The 8,112-nt window shown below is 42.9% G+C and overlaps 1 pseudogene; it reads left to right on the top strand.

The window, feature by feature from the left end:
• The first annotated feature begins 837 nt into the window (after positions 1-837).
• On the top strand, positions 838-6,305 carry LOC139024486 (uncharacterized; annotated as a pseudogene).
• Positions 6,306-8,112: the final 1,807 nt, after the last annotated feature.

Genomic DNA, 8,112 nt, shown 5'->3' with positions numbered 1-8,112 from the left:
TGTGCCCTTTAAAGGATTATGTTTATAAACATTGGTTTAGTAAATTTACTAGCATTATGCATTACACAAACAATGTAGCTACTAGTTACGGATGCACAGGCTTTGGTCACATTGTTCGAAAGCCTGGGGAAGATGTCAGTAGGAAGATCCTAGAGGTGGAATACGGTGTGGTGAAGAACGGTGGAGCAGTCAAGTACAGTGGAGTCTAGATGGAAACTAGCGACGTGTTGCCACTTGTCAAACCAATCAAATATTTTGAATGGGTGAAGCTCCAAACAGAGGTCATGTTTCTGCATATTTGTCTGACTTGCAACAAGCTAGCTTGTATAACATGCAACAATTAAACAATGCATTGGCTACTTAAACATTGTCAGACCAGGTAAGAAAAGATGTCACGGATCCCACCGGTACTGATGCTCATTCTGTTCACCAGGTCTACGTCACCGGCTGTCTAGGCTTCACTGAACGGGATTCATTATCATCAACCCCGGACTGTCTTGTCTGATTACACACACCTGCTTCCCATTTCCCCTGATTAGTATGTTATATATTTGCCATCTGTTCCCTCTGTCTTTGTCGGTTATTGTTYCCATGTCCGTTGGTGGTGTGAGYACCTATGYGTTGGTGCAGCTGTTATGCTGCGTGCTTTATATATTGTGTATTACGGGTATCGTCCGGTGTCGTTCAATGAGGTTTACCCTCGCTCTTTTGTTTGGGTACAGCCCAGTGTTTTTGTACACGTGTTTGTTTTGGSTGYATGAAAMACCCCTATTGTGTATTCCTGCGCCTGTCTCCAAAATCCTTTATACCAGCGTGACAGAATAACYGASCCGCAAAATGGAGAYAGCAGGAAAGACCGAGCTGGCGACCATTGTAGGGACGGTATCGCTCCACGAGGACTGTCTCTCCAGACTCGGTATCGCCATKGACAGTGTRCTGGCAACCATCCTKCGCTTGGAGGGGAGTGTACAGTCCCTCCAGTCTCCACCACCGATTCCGGTACCAGCTGCCACACCAMGACCTACCTCCGTTCCATCGGAGCCGGTCCGTGGAATACCCCTGTCCCTCCCTGAGCGCTTCAACAGCRCACCAGCAAGTTGCAAGAAGTTCCTTCTACAATGCRRCCTGTACCTCGCTCAATACACCGGGGCTGTTTCCGGAAGAGGCAGGGTTGCCACKTCATCTCGGTACTGACCGGACGGGCTCTGGACTGGTGGAGCGCCTACAACGACCAATCAAGGAAAACAAAGAAATACCTATTTTTCTTAAAACATCATTTACTCAGAGCCAATGAAATTAGTGTTAATAAGGCCACACAGAAAGCCCGCCCAATAGTCAAGTCAGAGATTTGGAAGGATGGCCGAGAGACTGACTGTACTAGCTTCCRTGAGCCAAAAGGGATTTGTTTACATTACATTATTTCTTTAGTTTGCGAGTGCCAAGTTTTTTTCTCTCTCTCTTTCAGAGCTGAGGGCTATGTTGCTGGCTTCAAACCGGTCTGGTAAGAGTTCAGTCAGAAAGATCATTCTAAGGCAGAGAGGCCTTCGATGCTGCCAGAAGCACTGCCCCATGTGAGATTAAAGAGGGGAACTTCAGTGGGAGGAGGATCACTCTGGTTGACAGTCCTGGCTGGTGGAGAGAGTTGTGTTTGCGTGATACCAGTGAGCTTGTAAAGTGTGGACTGCAGCACAGTGTCTCTATGTTCCCCTGGACCCCATGCTTTCATCCTTGTTGAGGTGGACTCATCATTCACACATTCCTACAAAAGAGCAGTGGAGGAACACTATTGTTCTGTTTACCTAGGGAGAATGTCTGGGAGACACAAACATCAATGATTTCATTGAGAGTGAAGGGGAGGTCCTCCAGTGGCTTGTTGAGAAATGTGGGAACAGGTATCATGTTCTCAGCAACAAGTATAGGGGTGATAGCACTCCGGTCACAGAGCTGCTGGAGGAGATAGAGGAGATGGTGGCTGGAAACAGCATCAGACAATTTCAAATTGAGAGCTCACAATTGCAGGAAGAGGAGATKAAGAAAAAGGACATGGAAGAAAGAGCTCAAGAGAAGTCCTTGATAGCACAGGAGCAAATAAAAACACTGAAAGCACTTCTCATCGGCTTGTCCCTTAATCATTAGCCACTTTTTATAGMCTAGATGTCTCTTTTGCGATATCAACAACCATGTGTATTATCAAGGTGTGATTGACCAGTCAGTCATTACTAGGCTTAACATTTAAGGGAAAATCCACTCAAAAACAATATTTTGGTATTTTTTTCATTAGTCCACTGTTGGACCTTTTGGAATGTTGAATATTGTGTAAGATGTATGTATAGCACATGCTAACACGTATGCTAACACGTGCTAAATGTTTCCCTGTCTCAGAAATGCAGCAACTCCATACAATTAAGTAAGAACCATAGTACTTAAAGCCTCAATAGTCTTTAAAATTGTATTTCAAAATCATCACTGTATGACTAAGAAATCACAGTGAGTGTATATTATAATTGATTTCCTTGAGCCTCCTTTTGCCATTGAAATGCTCAGTTGATCATGTGGGAGTATTGATACAAATATATTTAAATACACAGCCCTGAATGGCGGATAGGATCGTCTAGACTCCAGACTCTACAGCCTACCCCGATTACCCCTTTAAACTAAAAGGATAAGTAAGCAAATAAAAGATGACTGGTCATTGGGTCAGAATAATCAAATCAGATTGTGATGTCATCTTCCAACTGTTTTGTTCTGAACAGAACCACTCGTTCCTTTATTCCTGACCAGCTAAATATAGTTCTGAACTGGTTCCAACCCAAAAAAAGTAACAGTTTATATAGTTCCTTTCTGTTCCTTTTTTTAACCTGTGAAATCAACCATTTTTTACATTTAGCTYATTCTATAACTTCACCAATCAGTGTGGACAGAGCAGGCGAGCTAGTTGTTTACATGTGTGATGTACAGACAAGGGTAGCTTATGGCGCAAGATGCAACTGACATTCTGCGGRTGGGGAGAGAGCAAGAGAKGGTTGAGGAGGAGGCTTGAAGYGCTGGGCATCTTGTTATAACATGCATTATAACATGTTATAATGTTATTGTACCTAGGAAGAGCTGCTTCTATGGAGGAACTTTGAATGTCCTCTGAGCATTTCAATTCTATATCTGACATGGTACAGATATCTTAGCCCATAACCGATGTTCTCTCTAAGCTGTGCACATGCGCTGACTTGCAGCTCCCCGGGACTACCACGCAGAAGAAATATCAGCCCGTGCAGAGAAGCACAAGATTCAACTTTCTAGAGGTTTCCCTGTTAGTTAACACTATCAATGTTTCCCTTYACTGTGGGAATTATGAWCGAATCATTTCAATATTAGCCACTTTCAGTGCATCATACCAAAACAAAACAATCTATGCAGGAGATTTTGTTGTAGGCAGGACACATCAGAGTAGGATTCTATTGCATTGACAGGCACGACTCTACGCAGACCGGTGCGCCATAATCAATCAGAGCTGCATTAGGCCTATATTCACTTTGAATGTCCCTAGTCCCGCAGGTAGGAAYGTTGGGCCAGTAACTGAAAGGTTGCTGGATCGAATTTCCATGCTGACAAGGTAAAAATTGGTCATTCTGCCCCTGAGCAAGGCAGTTAACCCACTGTTCCCTGGGCGCCGATGATGTCGATTAAGGCAACCCCCAGGACCTCTCTGATTCAGAGGGGTTGGGTTAAATGCGGAAGACACATTTCAGTTGAATGAATTCAGTTGTACAACTGACTAGGTATTCCCCTTTCCCTTTAATAAAAATATACCATTGCCATATATGGATCTGTACCATTAACTTTGAACTGGACTGTGTTTACAGCATGAGCGGTAGTGAGTAGATGCGCTTGTTTTGAGTTCAAAGCGAGAGCTACATGTAGCCATGTGTGCACATTTCTAGATTTATTCATATCCTTTGCTAGTTAGTGAGTTATTAGCCCAGTTATAGATACTTTGTAGTCTGCAATGGGGGAGTGATTGCTTCCTACAACAGAATAACACATGTGCATCTGTGAAAAGCGAGCCAGGTAAATAGCTTTTGTCTTGAAGGGGCASTGTTGTATTTTGAGACATTCTTGAATAAGCTAAGTAGCCAATAGGCAGAGGGTAGCATAATTTGCCTTATTCTCTGTAATAATGGTATGGGAATAATACATTCTATTTTGTAAAGTGGTTTCTTGCATCAAACATCACAACATCATTTTCAGTCACCTGCTTAATGTCAAGCCCTGCATGTTTTTTCCAGAAGTCTCATGGAATGTAATAGGCCTACATTGAACACCACACATTGGCTGCTACTGTAGGCTGAACGATAGAACAACTATTTCCATGTTAAAATGTTATGGGAGGCATTTTCTCCATAGTTTTTTTATGGTAGGCCACTCTGGTTGCCCTACATTATGATCAAATAGCCACAGTAGCCTTCTTGACCACTGGTAAAACTAACTTAAAGGGTTACAGCCTCAGTGCTCACAGTAAACTCCTGCCAGAAGTTGAACAACATTTTTACAGTAAACACGCGCAAGTTGAACAACATTTTCACYACATTCAAGTTTGCGCTCAGCAGACCTGAAATGTGTGTGTAAGGTGTATACTTTTGTAAATTTAAGACTACAAAGAAACGTTATGTGTGACCATGATTTAGCCCACTGCAGTAAAAGGTTAACTAGCATTGCAAAACTGTATCCATTCTTCTCTAGCTAATTAAAAATCTCCTTCCCTAACTTCTGAATCAGGCTTGTAACGTCAGTGCAGTAGCCTATGATTCAGAGGGCAGAGGGGCAGGTAGCCTAAACACCACACACTGGAAAAGATTTGCAGCTTGCAGGCAGACACTGGAAGAAGTTTCTGAGTGACAGAGTGTGGGCTTTGCGTAGGCTCTTTGTTGCGTTTTTTTTGTGGGACTAGAAAAAAATGCCTGGTTCCCGGTTCAGTTCCTGTTTCTTAAAAATGTGGTAATTAAAACGGTTTTCGGTTCTGTTTCCTGAACCATTCCAACCCCTGGATGTCATGCTGGGGGACAAAAACACCTTCCCACCAGAGCAGGCTGAAATYCCAGGTGCTTTTTCTTCTCCAAAAGCTCTTTATCATAATTATTACCATTTCAGAATGTTATTTAGACCTCATAGTGTGGAAATATCACAAACAATAACTGGAACATCACATTTTTTGATTGCATTGCCCCTTTAATGTGAAGTACTATGGATACACCTATGTGTTTCTGTCRCATGACGCTGGAGAGACGAAGCAGGTACGGGGAGACAAACATTTAACATGGAATGGACTTGGAACGAGACAGGAACAGCGTCAGCACAAGGGTAACAAAGACATTTTAAAAAAATGAATGCATTAGCAGGGAACAGAGCAGGGGAACTGACAAATATAGGGGAGGTAATAAACGGATGATGAGTGAGTCCAGGTGAATCCAATATCGCTGATGCGCGTGACGAGGGAAGACAGGTGTGCGTAATTGATGATGGCAGGAATGCGTGATGCAGGGCAGCCTGGCGCCCTCGAGCGCCAGGGGGGAAGAGCGGGAGCAGGCGTGACAGTATCAAACATATAATATTAACGATTAACTGATAACAACCCTTTAATCTATCTAGGTGGTGCTGCACATAATCTGTCGAAAATCCAAAWTCTACAGCTGAGTTGGGTCTTTGCCGGAAAAGGTTTTGCAGCAAACACCATCTTAGACACAGAAGAGTTTGGTCCTGGAAGACAAACTAAGACATGTACAAGACATACTGGTGAGGTGGCTGGGAGGCAAGTCGCTGTGGTAGATACACCAGGCTGGTGGAAATACCTCCCAGCCCAATTTACACACAACAATGTTCAAGATGAGATCTTGAAAGGAGTGTCTCTGGGCTCTCCGGGCACCCCGTGCCATCCTCCTGGTGGTCCCTGCAGACACGACATTCGCCGAAGAACAAAAAACAGAACATACATGAGAACATGGCRATGTTTGGAGAGGGAGTCTGGAGACACGCTATTGCGCTCTTCACATGGGGACATATCCATTGAGCAACACGTTGAGAGTGAAGGAAAAGCTCTCCAGTGGCTCTTGGAGAAATGTGGGAACTGGTATCATGTTCTCAACAATAAGACCAGGGRTGATGGCACTCAGGTCACAGAGCTGCTGGAGAAGATAGAGGAGATGGTGGCAGGAAATAGTTTGTTTTTCCATACCACAGATATCCAGAGCAATATAAAGGCAGATGATGACAGCATTAGCGCGATCACTCTGCAATGGAGGAACCAAGGGAGATGAATGGAGGAACCAAGGGAGATAAATGGAGGAACCAAGGGAGATGAATGGAGGAACCAAGGGAGATGAATGGAGGAACCAAGGGAGATGAATGGAGGAACCAAGGGAGATGAATGGAGGAACCAAGGGNCCAAGGGAGATGAATGGAGGAACCAAGGGAGATGAATGGAGGAACCAAGGGAGATGAATGGAGGAACCAAGGGAGATGAATGGAGGAACCAAGGGGGATGAATGGAGGAACCAAGGGAGGTGAATGGAGGGGAAACCCCTTCACCTTTGACAGGTCTGTCATTCTAATTTCACACAGCAGCAATGGGGGCATTTTCAGTAGCTTCCTCTTGTGTAAGATGTTTTCCGTGGGTCACAAAAATAATGATTATGATAGCACTCGTTCAACTCAACTGTTAGCTGGTTAAAACTGGCTACACCTATACATTTGGGACCTGTCTCCACAACCTTGAGTTAGCCAAATCTGTGATTTATTGAGGTGTGAGTTATCAAGGTGGGAGTGCGGGCTTATTTCAGTTCTCTTAATGGCCACCTCTGCAAACGTGTTTGCTTATTTGCAAAAAAGGTAGCGAGGCTATGTGCGCATCTATCAAGGTCCATTGCGGAGCTTTCTCTCTCCATTGAACTTTCTCCTAACATTATTATATTGTATTTTTATTTTTTATTTTTTGCATTTAACAATTCATGTTTTTACATTTACATTTACATTTAAGTCATTTAGCAGACGCTCTTATCCAGAGCGTCAACCACTTCTGCCCTCACTGACCCTCATCCAAGATCTGTGGTTGGAAATCCGGTTGGCGCGGCAACTCACTCACAGGCTAAAGAACATGTTGGAGAGGGAGTGTGCCAGACGAGAAGCTGAGATTATGTACACATTTCATGTGTCACTTCCGGACATACAGTAAGAGGTAACCTATACACTTTTCCATGTCTTTGGCGAGCTTTTTTAAACAAAATGCTCTATCATTACCTTAAAAGATGCTATGGTGATGGATTCCCGTTTAACTACGACTCTAACTAATCAACGTATACAACAGCCTAATGAACAACTTCCCCATAATAATATGAACAAACACACACAGCTTGGTAAAAGGCAATGATGATTTTATAGCAGTATTATTTGTGTTTCTTTCATTCACAGGTATATGGCCAGTGCAGGGAGATTATGAGATGAAGAACGTTAAGGCGTGGTTGAGGACAGGTGGGACACTGACAGCCAGGTTAAGAGAGAAAATGAAAGAAACAAGCCTACATAAATCTTAAAAGCTTCTCCTCTGAATGGTATAATCTACAATTAACCTTAACCTTTCGATCTTAAAGGTGCACCATGCAGAAATCACTATGCCATTTCCTGGTTGCTAAAATTCTAATAGTTCACCTAATTTTGTTTTATGTGACGGGCAATGTGTAGAGATTGAGTGTACCGTCTAAACCGGTACAATAAAAAATATTTTATTTTCAGGTGTTTGAAACTGGTGTACAAAACCGAAAGTAAAAGACGCAAAACGAAACTTAAGACCGGGAAGCATACAAATGGAGCACATAGAACAGATCTACCACTTCTTAGACTTGCTTTCAACGAGAATGAAAGATCTATAACTCACACTTCTATATGAATTTGGCCGGGCTGTCAAAAAAGTTACTTATTGTAGCTTTAATCAAACATTCACAATTTTATCATACTGAACAATTGTCTCTCTGTTTCTCTATGTGTATTGTCGAGGATGTCTTTTCTGTATGTAACCAAAGGACAAAAGCATATATTTACTGCTGTTCATTGGTCAATTCAATTAAAAAT

This window comes from Salvelinus sp. IW2-2015, unplaced genomic scaffold (genome assembly GCF_002910315.2).
Source record: "Salvelinus sp. IW2-2015 unplaced genomic scaffold, ASM291031v2 Un_scaffold1570, whole genome shotgun sequence".
Classification (NCBI taxonomy): Eukaryota; Metazoa; Chordata; class Actinopteri; order Salmoniformes; family Salmonidae; genus Salvelinus; species Salvelinus sp. IW2-2015.
Note: the sequence above shows the minus strand (reverse complement) of the source record. Positions and strands in the feature narration are given on the sequence as shown.